At 39.7% G+C, this 15,000-nt stretch overlaps 1 long non-coding RNA gene across 1 annotated transcript in view; it reads right to left on the bottom strand.

Moving 5' to 3' along the window:
• Positions 1-2,670: 2,670 nt before the first annotated feature.
• LOC138007403 (uncharacterized) overlaps positions 2,671-15,000 on the bottom strand; it is a 24,555-nt gene continuing 12,225 nt past the window's right edge. The window contains exons 2-3 of the long non-coding RNA XR_011124037.1: positions 3,909-4,126; positions 2,671-3,406 (exon numbers count right to left, since the gene is read on the bottom strand). This is a non-coding gene — a long non-coding RNA (uncharacterized lncRNA). The remainder of the gene's footprint in view (positions 3,407-3,908; positions 4,127-15,000) is intronic.

Here is a 15,000-nt window from a genome sequence, read left to right as displayed (position 1 = left end):
CTCGAGCAGCGAAAAGCGTGACGTTTTCTTTCGTTTTATTCCCAAATAAATATATTTTCAACTTGCATTTGCTAACTTTATCATTGCCTTTTCTGTCCGACTGGTTGGGTGATACTAAAACAATTAGACCCTTCGCCCTCAAGGGCCACGGGTCTAATTGTTAAATGGTAGGCTCTCTAGTCTCCTTGAGTAAACGATTACCCGAATCCGATTATCCGAAAGCCTCGAGGACTTAGGTGTTAAAGAACTCGCGTTCGCTAAAAGAAATGAGATGACGTCACTGTTGGAAACTTTAAAAAGGTTTGAGACGAAGTGCCCTGCATCATCGGGTCTGGCCTAGTCTATTGCGCAGTGTCAGAAAACGCATTTTCATAGACGGATTTACGAAGAGGATTCACTCTGTAAATGTTATTTCTTAAATCGTGATCATGATTTTCTTTGTGGTTAAGAGAATCGTGTATTATTCTCTCTCTCTCTCTCTTGTTTTTTCTTCAGGTGTAACAATATCGGCAGAAAAGGCAAGTGATTTTCTGGAGAGAGCCTGGAAACGAGCTCATATTCGCATTCAAAGAACTTTCACCAACGCAATGGAAGAGTGCTGCAATGAAGGGTGCACGATTGAAGAAGTCTCCGAATACAAGTGCTAAAAAAATAGTTTACTCCTAAACTCATATTAAGGGTATTTTTGTGTCGCTGTTAGGAACACTCACTTTTTTTTTTCAAAGTTTGTTCGGGAGCTGCTTGCAGTTTTGCATTCAAGAAGGAGACAGTCTCGCAATAAATTAAGTAACCATAGTTGAGTACCAGTCATTAGTGCGGGCTGAGTTTCCGCGTTGATTTGTTAACGGATTCTTTACTTCCTTAACTTGCTTATGATACACCCGAATAAGTTAAAGCTAGAGAAAAATTCGCTTGATCCATCGGAAATCAAATGGTAGATTTCAAGGAAGCCGCTGTGGGCCGCAATACTCTTTGGAGCAGAATTAAACTAGTAGTGTGATCGTCGTAATTTAATACAAGAAGGATCAGAAGCAGGAAACGAAATCATAACATTATTGAAGACTGTGTATGTGAAAGACACATTTTCATTTCTTCTACGTGTCTGTTACGAACTGACAAAATGACCGACTTTCACACGGTTTGCCAGCTCCATTCGGTAGTGCACTGCCCCGTTTCCGGGAAATCAGCCCTGCGATGACCTTAACCATATTGACTCCTAAGCGAAGACAAATCGAAGCGAAGACAAATTGAGCCAGCGATCAGAGTCATGGTCTAAGTGGTTGTGAACACTAAGCATGCGCATCGAATCCAGTGCCGCAACACACTGGGCCACCCCTCTTATCTCCAAAGGAGGTTTGGTAATTATGAAATTGTTCCTTTGTCATGGAAGTGCAGTCTCTTTTTTTTTCTGTATCTCTTTGAACTTAGAAGAAAAGGTCCATATCAAGGCAAGCGCACTAGCCAATGGGCTGCACTGCCTCTGCCCTATCATATAAACAATGCCTCAAAACAAAAACATAGGCTTAAGCTTAAATATATAAACTGAGGTGCCTCGCTTTTAGGCTTATCTAAAAGATGAAAGTTCAGTGTCAGTGAAACCAGTTTTCACTATAGTGAAAATACAGCACAATATCATTTCTTTGACTATCGCCATCATCTTCACGATGAATGCAAAATTAGACAACCAACTTATCTATGCAACATAACCCTGTATTTTGAAAATAGGCTGGACACTGAACTTGTTTCCTATAGTTTTTAGCTGTACTTATATCAGATCGAATAAAGATTACCACGGTACAGGAAACTGATTTCCTACTGGGCTTTGTACATAAATAGTTTCAAAGACGAAAGACTTTACCCAAATAATATAGTCAAATGAATATGGAAATGTAAACTTTTAATCTTCGAAAATGCATTTTACGTACTGGCTTGACTGTAAGTTCGTCGCTGTTATGCGTTGTTATTTGAGAAGATTAAAGGCTATGACATCCGCATGAAAGGGCTTTTCAATTCTCTATTTAGGCCTTTCACAAATGTTTAAACAGCTCGGAAAAATATTGACATGTCATTATGTCACTTCTGCCACAAAAAGGAACGTTGATGCCATTTATTATTTGTCATTTTGCGTCTTTAATTCAAGCAAACTCCAGCTGGATATACAAGAAAATCTGCTTCGTATTCAGCAGACTCTCTTGTTCTTGTTGGATCAGTTTGATAGGGACTAGCAAGAATTTTTGTTATTCATTTCTTCTTTTCATTTCACCCAAAAAATAAAGCTTTGATTTTAAATCAGAGAAAAGGTCAATTGTAGGTACATTATCAATATTCAAGAAGCTCGCAAGACTTTTGTTTGCCCTTTGTCGACAAGAATGAACGAACCAGAACAAATGACTTTAAAATTCTGCAAAACCCTCTAGCTCAGCAAAACACTCTAGCCCTATAATGGTCGAACCTTTTTCCCGAGAGTGGCAGCACAATAACAAGGTACGGATAGACTTTTATTGTCCAAATTTATCTTAACTTCTCAGTTACATTAACTTCAGGCGTTTATAAATCAAAGGCTTCCATGAATGTTTGTTTAGTTGCAGCAGTTTAATTGCCTTGACCGTGCTTGCATCCATTGTTGTGGACGGTTCGGAGACTTAATTTTTCCTGAAATGAACATGTAAGTCACCCTTGGCGTGAACAGAACACCCAAACTACCAAAGGCAACATCCCTCAAACACATTTTGTGTGTTCGAATAATGTGGTTTGTTACGCATTTGTATTGGTGCTCTTATAGTCCTTCAGTTTTTACTCTTGAGCGGTCGAAACAAAAAACAATCTAAACACGTACTCCTAATTAGCTGTATTTTTTAAAGAGAATCCGCCTTCGGAAAAGGCATCTTTGGCTACCCTCAGTAGACTATTCGTTTGAATGTAAATATTAATCATTGACTCAGACCTTCCAACTCTCACGATTTCTGGACTCATCTCACGGTCTCACGATTCAACTTCGAAATCTCACGACATTCCACAATAAATACAATCTCAATCAGATACGGCCTAAAATAAAAAATATATCTTAAAAGAATGCAATATTCGTAGAATTTTTTGTCATTGGGAATCTAGGCTGAGCCAAAAAACCTCAATCTGATGTTCAATTAGAGCGCGAATTAACCTGGGAAGGCTTTGTTTCATATGCTCAAAATGGCGGAACGAATACCCTGGCTCCAGAGGCCTATTGAAAATTAAACACCTCTCAAAAACAAAACCAGAATTACTTTTTACCTCTGGGCATTTGGCGCCTAATGGCCGGCCCCGCCGCGGAATTTGTCTCCTCCAAACGAAAAAATTACCGCTGGCACCCAGGATACGGAACGAAGGGAGCCATCCCCTGAAGGCATCAAATTTGTGTGAATTAATCCTGGAAAGACAAAAATTATGACAGTTTGAAAACTGCTAGGAATTGTTAGCGTTGACATTCCTTTGTTTTAACCATTTTTGCAATCTCACTATTTGGGACCCAAATCTTAAGATTTTTTGGGGGTAAAATTTCAGCTCCACCACGCAGTACACAACATGAGGAAAAGCCATTAGGTTTATTTTGGCAGTTTAGACCGAGCACCAGTAACTATAACGATACGTTATACTACAACCTATTACAAGATCTAAGTATAAGACATAAGACAAGAGGCAGAGCTGAACGACAGCTCAGAAAAAAACCCGCCGGAAAAAACCCCGTGGGGGAAAAAAGACGGCAGGAAATCTGGGTAGGAACCATGGCTCAAACTCTAAGTAGCCCATCCTACGAGGCTACAAATTTCAAACGCGTCCACCCACGTTGACTAAAAGAACGTTATACTTGAAAATATATCCAAGATCGAACGAGGTGTCGGCCTAGAATGACTATCTCACGTGCTACAAACCTCTAAAAAAGTCCTCCTTGACAACCTGGACTAGTTCCAGTCGCCACTGCTCCAGTGCCGCAGAAATATTTCATTTCGGGCTAATTCGTAGACTCCAACGCCAGAAATTCCATTTTCTGAGACCTCAAGATTGGGAGCTTTAGACGTTGAAAGGTCTGTTGACTTCATTATATGGTTTCAAGTCTGTTCCCTCTCGCTGTTCCCTTTTCAAACTTGCTCTAAGGAGAGATGAAGCCATCGACAGTCAATATTTCAAAACTCCGCTTACGTTATGCTATACAAAGCCAGTCACTCTTAATTTCACACCTTAAGAACGTAAACAGTGGCGGATCCAGACCTTGAGCTAAGGGGGGCCCGGTTTTTTTGAGTGTGTGAACACAAAAAATTTAGCCTCAATTTTTACCAGAATATATACTTTTTGCCAAAATAAGGGGGAAAGGGGCGGGCCCCCCGGGCCCCTCCCCTAGATCCGCCACTGGTAAATGGAACGAGCAAGAAAAGTTGCTAATAAAGAAGATTTGAGAACGCGTAGAGACAGGCTATTTGCATTAAATCAGAAATTGTAAACATCACATCCATTCCCACTGAATTCGAACACTCTTTTCCCACTTCTCCTTCCCAATATTGCTTTTCGATGATGAGACAAACTGTTTCAAATTGCAATTAAATGTTGCTTTAACTTTGTTGGGAGAGTTGAGTAGAGCATTAACGGTAAGTATATTATGAAATAAATTGGCAGACAATTAAAAACCCAGTGGAAAATTAGGCAACCTGGTGGTGACACGATGACGTTTTTTTTCCGAAAACTCGGTGAGAATATAGATGCCACTGGGTCTGTCACAGAGTGGTGTGATGAGGTATAATCACCGACCTCTAAATTCATCGGAGGGGAAAAGGAGGAGAGCTGCTTTTTGAATAAGATTGCGAATAACCTCCAAATTATTGCAATAAGTTTAGTGGTTATGCCGTCGCTATCGAACTCTAACAAAGCCCCTTGAAAAGGTAAACCCATGAACAAGCGGAACTTCGAATTTGTCCATCTTCTAATGCTGATGCTTATGATACTGGCCTAGTCACTTTATTATTATTAATTATTATTATTAATTATTATTATTATTTATTATTATTATTATTAATTATTATTATTATTAATTATTATTAATTACTATTATTATTATTAAGTTTTATTATCACCATCATCATCATCATCATCTTCATCATAGACTTCCAGACCTACTGCGCCTGCTCAGAACCGTGCACGAAAAAGCGTGACAACACTTAAATTTATTCAACTTGTAGTCTGCGAGCTGGCCTCTCAGGCGCAGGCTCGAGAGGCGGAAGAGATGAAGGCTTCTCCGCCCCTCGAGCCCACGCCTGAGAATCCTGCTGGCAGGTTATTCAATTCGCGTCCTTGAGTTATTTACGTACTTCTTTTTGTAGCTTGGGAGTTGAATTTCAAAATCGTAAAGCGTGTTTCTTCTCAACTTATTTTACAAAAAAATAAAGTGACACGGTGTTAAAGCTCGCTTTCAAATTGACAAACCCCGCATTCTATAACTTGAACATGGGATGTTATTGTATGCAAAGAAATCAACCCTGTGGAATATTATTAACTACTTAACAACCGAGAGTGAGGTCGTTACAGCAAAATCTCAAACTGAGGCCTTGCCTTATTGACCGAGTGATGGCGAGGTTAATACAGCTAGGCCGAAGTTTGAGGTTTTTGCTGTAACGAACGAACGGTCAAGGTTATTTAAAAGTTGTTTATTATATGGCTAACAGAAAAGTGCTACAGAAGACAAAACTGATTTGCATAATCCATAATCGGCCCGAGGGCATTACGGGAGAATAACTTGACCCTAGCGCTTAGCTGCTCTCAGCCAATCACAGAGCACGTTATATTGGCCAAAAACACTAGCCATACAGTAATGTTTTTTATTACTATTTTCAGTCTTTGATTTGGTATCTCTAGAGTTCTGGCCCAGGTTCCCCGAATTTTGGACAGCGTTAGGCATCGTGAAATACGGGTAGCAGGGATGGCGCAGTGGTGGAAGAACATGATGTCCCCGCGTAAAAAGGTAAATGTATAATTTGGTAGATATTGTAGGGGGAACAAATCTCGATTTTGCTCAACCGGCGCGCAAAGTGATACCATTGTTGCTTACACGGGCGCGCAAGTGGTATTGGTATTGTTCTACACGACCAAGGTATTTAAGAAGTCACGAAGTAGAAACTCGCAAGGAGAGGCAAAGTGATGTTGGGGTTAGCGATTGAAAAATCACAAATTGAAGCAAATCTCACGCAAATCGAGTTGCCTGGATCAGAAATTGATTTTGTCCGGACAAAAATCACAAACAGGGGGCGCCGCACCGGTGGCTCAGTTGGTTGAGCACCGGGCTGCCATGCAGGAGGTCGTAAGTTCAACTCCGGCCGGACCAACACTGTGTCTTAAAACAACTGAGGAGAAAGTGCTGCTTTTGTAATTACATCCGCAAAAGGTTAGATTTTCAAGGCTTCTCGGATAAGGACTATAAACCGTAGGCACATCTTACAAATTTCTCCCATGTTCCTTAGTTCCCTGTGGGAAGCTAAAGATCCCACACACTATTCGAGAAGAGTAGGGTATGAAGTTCCCGGTGTTGTGCCTGTTCCCTGTTGTGAGTGGGTGTGTATAGCAGGTCCACATCAGCCGAATAGCTGCCAATACTTCAACCTGCTCAAACAAATAAACAACAAACAAACAACAACAACAGAACGTTAGCATCGACAACGAGTGTGACTTCGAGTACAAGTTCTGGGATTTTGATTATTGCGCATCCGTAATACGCAGCCCGGCGTGTTCAACTCGTCCCGGCAAGTTGGTCTGCGACGACTTTACATCGAAAAGTCTTAGCGGAAAGCACGAGTTTGTTAAAAGGCAATTGCGTTTGCTTTTCGCCGTTTACTGTAAACGACGTCCACAAGAATATGTGGAAACACCAGCAATTCATTCCATGTGAAATGTGAACTTCATCCCATAATAGTATTTTCCGCACATTGGAACTCGTACGATGATACGCTTACCTAATATAAATACGTAGAGCACGACTTCGAGAACGAGCATACGTTGTACTTGTTCTCGTACTCGCACTCGTTGCCGATGCTAAGATTCTCAAATATGGTCCTCAAATCAACTGAAATCAAACAAATCAAATCAAATGTTGATTTTTGAGGAGAGGGGAAAACCAGTAATATATTGGTATGCTCGACAAACATCAGTAACTGTACGCACCTCTAGCTGTTACAACATAAAGCAGGGAACATTTTTCCATAATTTGGGGGCGTTTTTAAGAAACAATTATTTCACTCGCGCTTGTTGGATATGAGATGATAATCGCCAACTCGGCGCTACGCGCCTCGTTGGCTAACTATATCATATATCCAATGCACACTCGTGGAATAATCCGTAAGAATACAGCTTGGTTTTTGGAGATAAAACGCCAGATGTGTTTGGCCTTTTTGTGGTCATGTGGTCCTGACCAAAGTGTACTCAGTGAGACCCGCGCTGGGGCCTCAACTCTCCGGCTTGATTGCACCATGGGTAATCAGGGCAAAATGGCCCGAAATTCAAAGGTTTGTATGGAAATTCAAAGCAAAATATATTGTACATGACTCTTCTTAATAGACTTTCGCCTTCATAAACCAAACAAATAAGTTCATGTTCACAAATGAGATGAACTAGACTTGGTATCCGTTCTTTGGAATTCCTAAATATTTCTTTTTTTTGTCTCTATACATTATCTGTAATTTTGTGCCTTTGGAATTACAGAAAATGTATGGCAGAAACTCTTTTTAATCAAATAATTTCTACAATAGCCACTCTCTTAAAATTTATTCTGCCTCACCTCTGAGCGCATATCTTCTGTTTTGGAACATAAAAAACCCAAAATTGCATATCATGAATACTTTTCGTCGTTTCGAACTTCTTTACATACCTTTAATTGGCGAGGCGCACAACGAAGGCTGAATTAAGTTTAGTAAAATGAACTGTTGGGAATTTCTGTTCTTTATCTGAGTTGGTTCTGTGCAGCCTAGTGTTCTTTTATTTGGTTTGCCACTTAGTTCCACATTCCCTTCCGCATTTCTTAAAATTTGTGGAAGACACTTGTAAAGGTGTTGTATGCCCTCGGGTAAATTGAAAACAGCAACAAGAAATGTTTGCCAAGCAGAACAAATAAGACGTCCAGATACGTGTTTACTCAGCTATTTATTCAGTCTTGCATCTGCTAAGCTATTTCCAAAACTAAAAAAACTGTGGTCGCTTACGGAGAAGATTTAATTCGCTGCCGGATGTTCTCTTTACAGTCGTATAATATACTTTGTATAAAGAGATGTTTGTTTAAGTTGTCGCTCGGTGAAAGCATCCTCCACAATATGACTTGACAAGCAAACGGTACAATCACTTTTGGACAAAGAGGTATATTATTGCTAGTTCAGGCAGACAGACTCACAAAGTCACAACTGAGAGTAGATGAAAGAGTGCGGATAAAAACCCACTAATTAAAGCTTAAGTATTCAGTTATGTCAGACTATTGAAAAGTGCCACGTCACTGTATAAAAATGTTGCGAGTGGTTAAAGTACCGATACGTCTTTGATTTATGAAGTCTGAATGACGGGGTCAGTCACGGCAGCTGTTGATTTTTGAATTAAACTAACACGCAGATACGCGGATGTGTTCATGAATCAGAGTTCATAATTCTGAAAAAACAAAAACACAACAACAACAAGGAAAAAGACGGAGCCCGTAGACAGGCCAAACGGACGTTATGGCAATTTTTTCTCAGTCAATAAATTCTCGATGCAATATGCCCAAAAGCGGTTTGAAATAAGAATTTTGCAACAGGTTTCTAGACTAATAAAGTAACAGGTTAAATTCTTCAGCTAGGACTCAGTGAACACTATAACCAGCTTCGAGGGTTTTCCTTTGAGACCGGAGGCCGAAAGTTTCGTCCGGTCGTTTCCCATTCCATGTCAGGTACTTTGATGCCAATATTTGAGGGGTTTGTTTAATTTTTTGTTATTACACTTTTTTTTACTTACGTCTTAAAGAGAATTTGATTGAACTCCACCCTTGCCTGGAGAACTGATTTTTTAGTTCCTGAAACACTGGAAACAGCGTTTCTTAGTGCATGCCCCCAGATCCCCCTAGGTAGCTCGCGCCCGGCGCGTTGCGACGTCAAAAAATGTCACGTCCAGTGCTTTCAGGAAAATGTCCGCTACTTTACAAGATGTCTTCGTTAAGGATGCTATTACAGGTTGAAATTAAATTCTGGTTAAAATGATTTATATCTACAGTAGGTCATTTTATTTTAAACTAGTTTGAAATGTTTCACCCCAGTTTATTATCAACTGCCTAAAAAGGGGTTTCCCTTTTTTGGGTTGGGGATATAACAAAAAAAAATGGGGCCTTGATTTTTAATGGCGTAAAAAAAAAAAAGAAATAAATGAGATCATTGTTCCAACTCTTCTTCTCTCTTCTCTGCTTCTTCTTCCGTTCTACATTATTTTCGTCATCTACCTCTTTCTCTGTTACTACTTACAATCCATGGCACTTGTGAGATACGAACTTCGCACCATCGTACGTGATTACGTGTCCTCTGCATTTACCGCTATGCCATCGGGTTAACAACTGAATTTTTGCCGTACATTTTTTCTACCAAAGAGTTTGAGCTATTTCCAAGCCTCCGCGGTAACTCTCTTGGTCCGACAAAGTGAGTAATGAAGAGGTACTTCGATGTGTAGGTGAGGAAAGATCAACTGGAAATAACATTAATAGGAGACAGAGAGCCTGGCTGCCAGCGGCAGTGTTTGTGTGAACTCTGAGTACTTTTTGGAAATGTTGAACGAGCTTAAGCAGTCCACAAAATGTATAAATATCAAAACTATTATTTAGAGTTGGTGAATGAAGAAGATAAAGGATGGAAAGAGCGAAAATGTTCAGATCTCTCCAGTCCAACAACAGCGAAAAGTGCCTGCAAGAAATGGGCTCTTGATCGTCAACAGTGACAACCAAAATGTCGTTCCGAAAAAGTAATTGCATAGAATATCTGAGAAGCACAGTCAGCTACATGTCACCAAGAGAGAAATGGAATGTGTACAAATAACCGGACAGCGGAATGGCCCCTGCAAGTTACAATTAACTTTACTTACCTTGCCATGAAAACTACACGAGGAACAAGGCAGAATTACTAGTCACTGCAAGAGAACCATTACAAACTTGATTCAAGCATCTGTTTGCTTTTTTCCGACGGCAAAAAAATCGGTAAGGAGCATAACTGGGTTCTTCGCATTGAAGATCATTACTCAAAGTATTCGTGGCTATTTCCTTTCAGACATATAGAAACATCAGAACTTGCCAGAACCCTGGAATATCTAATCTGGTACGGATTTGTGTCGCATTTGTGCTGTTTTCTCATTCATCGTAATCAAAGATTGACCTTCCATTTTCTTTGTTTACACACTGTCATAACATGGCCGATTTTTAACCGAGTTTTACTGTCTAACTATGGCCCAATGTTTCTTTCTTCTGCTATAGAGTCCTTTATCTCATGAATATTCTGCAATATTTACAAAATCTCACGTTAATTATGGGCAACTAACTTGGGTTAGGCATTGTGGACGAATGCAAAATTTCGCTATTTAAAAAGACCACATGGAGTACATTAATATTTTATCATTTTCGGTGTCCTTGTTTCTTTGACCAGGCGCTTCGATTCTAAACCAAACCGTCAAAATTTTCGCTTTTCCAAAATACCTCATTAGTATGCAGGAGATAACAAAAGAGTGTTTGCGATCGACCACCTTCCAGACAGGCGCAGAAAAATTATTTGTCCAATACGGATTGATTTGATGGGATTCTCAACGCCTAAATAGTAAACATCTCTGTATGTGCTGCGTACCTTAGCGAGTCTTGGGTTTTGACATCAGTAAAACGTTTAAGTGCCCAAAGTTTAACTCTTCAATTTGTAGGAAGGGGAACGACTTTAATAGATTAGCTTCGTGAACCAAACCCTTAGCGGAACAAGAACGCTTCCGCAAAAGTTATATCTATTGCAATGCTTGCCATTTCGTGTTGTTTTTCCTCGAGTGAAGTAATAAAGTTTAAGAAAAATTGTTTTCCGTGATGATAGGGTATTGTTTTAGAAAATTCTGTGATAATCATTTGAAGACTGGACGACCAATTACTAATAATTTCTTTGCTATCATTGTGGCTCGCAAGTTGCTTATAAGTGATGTTTGAAACTGCTCCAACAAACTCAAACTAGTGTTAAATTATACTTCAACTAAAGTTTGGCATTCAAAACGGATGGGTCGAAAACGTAACTTAAAATTCCAAGAAAAAGAATTGTTTAAATAAGGTTTTATTTAGTTACAGACCCCCTGGCAGAAGAAAGCTCTTTCGAAAAACAAACAGCAACTGCAATGATCCTGACTTTCTTGGTGCTGTTTTTTTGCCGTGCGAAGTAATTAAGGTAAAAATAAACGCGGTCTTCATTTTGTTTTGGGAATAATAACTACGAAACTGTCTTACTTTGTGGTAATCAGTTTACGATATACATGACGACGATTACCTCTGATTTCACTGCTAGTGTTGTGCTTTGCTTTGTTGCTTAGGCGATGAACCCTAAGAAATGAAAGCCAATCTAATTACCGTCAGATTTTGTTCCAAATCACGTTTTACCCCACTTCAAACATATGCTGTGCCGAGTAAGACGAAACTTACATACCTCCCATAGCATTGTCTCCTTTCGACCTAGAGCGTGGAGTATTTAGCACAAAAACAACTTCGCGACATCTCAGGTGTCAAATGGAAATGAGAGTAAAGTTCTTTTGTGCCAAGCATTGTGTTAAGGCAATCGAAGCCGATCTTTGTATGTTTATGAAAAGAATTCTCGTCGAAGTGAGTGAGAGCTCTGAGGCCATTTATCCCTCAGGGGGCCAAAAAATGGGTGTGTTTTGCCCCTTATTGGCCTCATCAATAACTGGTTCCCCTTCTCATTTTCTTGATGCGTTAAACTGAACCCTAGTACTGATAGGTTTGTCAGCTTAGCTGCAGAAACATGCCGTATATATTGAGGATTTCTGTGGTTGTTTGCAAGATAAGAAGCATTGTCTTATGATGTATTCATCACTGCGAGAGAGAGCTCAATTCCAAGTGGAACAAAAGTCGAACACAATAAACAGGTGCTAACAATTAATTCTAGCCATCCTCAATGCTATGTATTTCAAATGAGACGATTAAAAAGGAGTTTGGGGTACGTGTGAGCCTAAGCAACAGACTACCGGAAGAGAGATTGCCAATGTGTGCTGTACAAATGCGTCGAGCACCATGTGTTGAGGGCGGCGTCTAAACCACGACACCCACTCTCTCAGGTTCCCTACTGGCCAATGAGAAAAGCTCTATCACCTATATCCAAGAAAAGTGTTCTTGCTTGCAAATGACAAGAATCTAATAATTTCATAAGCTGACCATTTTTAAGCGGGTTTTTTTTTTCTAATTCGAATTGTTGCCCCGTACAAGTCCATGGAGAACTATGACACTACCCTGCCTTATTGTTCTGCTGCTCTCCTAAATAAAGAGAAAATGGAAAAGCATTGCCTTTATTTTCTGGATAAATCACCTCTTACTTCAACGAGCTTTTTTATGTATTCATAAGTATCTTCTCGACTTTCGTTAGTTCCACTTTTCAGACAGATCTTTTAACTCAGCTTTGTTGAAGTTGTACCATGTGCTATTCATTTGTGGGCTTCTAAGTCAACCACGACGTCTCTTCCGGCTGTGAGCTACACTCACTGCAAATTACATTAAATTTCTTCGGTGACACCTCAGGGGTTAAAAGAAAATGACCACATGAATAAAGTCCGCGTGTTATGGGGGAGTGGCAAAGGAAACACCTCCGCCTTGGTATTCATGAGGGGGGAGGGATTAGGGTGATGGGGGCATTAATTTTTATAGGATTCACATTATCAAAATCAACAGAGGCACAGAACCATGTTCACGTCATGTTAAGAAAGAGTTGGCCTTGTATTTTAAAATATTCCAACCAAAAAAACTGTGTGGTAATTTCTAGTGAAAGAGCCTTTACACAATATTCTGACAATTCTGTGTGTCCCAGTCTTTGTGATTTATTGCAGGGTGTTCAACTGACTAACAAATTTACATAACACTGTTCAGTCACACATTCCCTTGTTTCATCACTTACGTTAATTTTCTGCATTCAATAGTTAAGTTATCGTATTTAACGAATGCAATTCTGGTCAAGCAGCACATGCGGTTTTTTCTGCTTTTATTTCCCAAGATCGAAAGTTGTGATAATCCAATTAATTGTTTGTCAAAACAAACGCGTCACCTGATTGGCTCACGCAGCAGGTGGAGACGTATTAAACCGCGCTCAAGGCCTCATTTTACTTTAACTCCTTTTCGTGAAGTTAACATTGATACACTTCGTCAACAACGTTTCAACATCTTGCATCTGAACACTCCTTCTGGACTTTGAAACAATCCATATTCATCAAGAGCCAGCAGCTCGGAGATTTCTCGCTCTTATCAACACTGATCTTGGATTCGCCACAATTGGTTTTAAAATGGAGTATACAGATTTTGCCTTTTCAATGCCGACTTGTTATCAACTGGGAATCCCAAGCGAAAACACTTCTCTTTCTCAACTTCCACCCTATTACAGTCCCCCAATGACTATGCCGATACCCCATCCACTGTATGACTACAATCTGGAGCCTGCCTTCATCAGGAAGCGCAACGAGAGAGAACGAATTAGAGTACGCCATGTCAACGAAGGCTATGCGCGTCTTCGAGAGCACCTTCCGGATGAGCCTACAGATAAAAGGATGTCAAAAGTCGAGACCCTTCGAGCGGCTATAAGGTACATTAAACACTTGGAGAGTTTGCTAGATGTCAGCAAAGAAGATAAAAGAGATAAGACGGACTCAGAGGCGGAGAAGAGGAAAGCGCCCATAGACGAAGAGAGGTAAAAAAAGAACATTTCATGGATGTATTTTCCATCCTGATGGAACTTTTTCTGGAGACAATTTTACAACGCTCTGTTTGGTTCTCAGACTTACCGAATGAGTGTCCGTTTAAAATTTCGAAAATAACTAAATTGGTTAAAGAAGCAATGACACTGGAACCAATAGCTGTAAATTAAGCAAGAGATTTGCTCATTTAATTCAGAGAGAGGCGAATTTCACTTGATCTTGAATTGCTTTCCTTAAGCTTCGCGTTGACGAATGCAGGCACAATAGAATGCCTTTCTGCGTCGTTCCTTGCTTGGAAAAATAAAAAAATAATAAAGAAAGGTACGTGATAAAGAACAACAAAATTTTTAATGAATCCATATTTTCTTATGATACAGAGACAATTTGCATAATTTAGTGAGAAAAAGTGTATTTGGAGGACAAAAGTCTTTTTTTCAAAACGCATTCTTGAGTCCATTTTATCTCGCCTTCGAGACGTTCAATCTAAAGCCTTCTTTTTGTGAATAGTTGCTACAGTAAACAACATTTGTCGGTCTGTCTTCCCGTCCAGTGGTTTTTAATGGGTTATAATTGAACTTTTAAACTTTAGTGAAAGGTCCAAAGATGACGCATTGCAAAGAAAAATGATTATTTTGCCATAAAATGCTAATGGTAAAAACCAAATGGAGGAGCAATAATTAACACGAAGTGAGAGAGACGAGTAAAGAACTGTTAGAGACACAAAGACCGTGATCATTTTCTTTTAATAAGGCCAACAAGATCGTCGTTTATGTTTCAGGCTGTAACATTTTGCTGTGATACAAACTATTGTGTTTTCATAAATATTACTGAGTTGATGACGCGGTAGTGCGCGGTTCTGCAGTACGTATTTTTTTCTTTCCAGCTGCACCAACAAATCAAATAGAGTTAGTCAATTTTGGCGCAGGCTCTAGAAGTTTCAGCTGTAAACCATTCTTTTCTAATGTGAAATGCATGGCAGTCTTATTCAGGGTCTTTTCCTGCCTTCTATAACATGACTGATGGCATATTACTCAGCCTTAGTCACTGGGAAAAATCCCA

The sequence above is a fragment of the Montipora foliosa genome, chromosome 6 (genome assembly GCF_036669935.1).
Source record: "Montipora foliosa isolate CH-2021 chromosome 6, ASM3666993v2, whole genome shotgun sequence".
In the NCBI taxonomy this organism is placed as follows: Eukaryota; Metazoa; Cnidaria; class Anthozoa; order Scleractinia; family Acroporidae; genus Montipora; species Montipora foliosa.
Note: the sequence above shows the minus strand (reverse complement) of the source record. Positions and strands in the feature narration are given on the sequence as shown.